The sequence below is a fragment of the Perissodus microlepis genome, chromosome 19 (assembly GCF_051167445.1).
Source record: "Perissodus microlepis isolate ML-2025 ecotype Zambia chromosome 19, ASM5116744v1, whole genome shotgun sequence".
Lineage (NCBI taxonomy): Eukaryota > Metazoa > Chordata > Actinopteri > Cichliformes > Cichlidae > Perissodus > Perissodus microlepis.
Genome location: NC_140479.1, coordinates 11,352,838 through 11,353,102, shown reverse-complemented (window position 1 = coordinate 11,353,102; position 265 = coordinate 11,352,838).

The following is a 265-nucleotide window of genomic DNA, read 5'->3' as shown; positions in this document are numbered from 1 at the left end:
TTTGGAATTTTCTTCATTTTTTTTAAATACCCCAATGCAGTGTGTCATGATTGTGTGTTAATTTGTCTCGATTCATTTGGAGGGCAGACTTTTTATTTTTTTAAGTGTTTTTGTCAATAGTTCTGCAGGTTTCCTGAAAACCTTTTTAAGTTGTTCTTTTGGACACTGGTGGCTTTTTCACTCATTTTCAGTCCTAGTGCTTGACCATTTTCAGAAGAGCATTTTGTTTAAGCCACTTAACCCATTCCAGTTTTTCTTTTTGTCA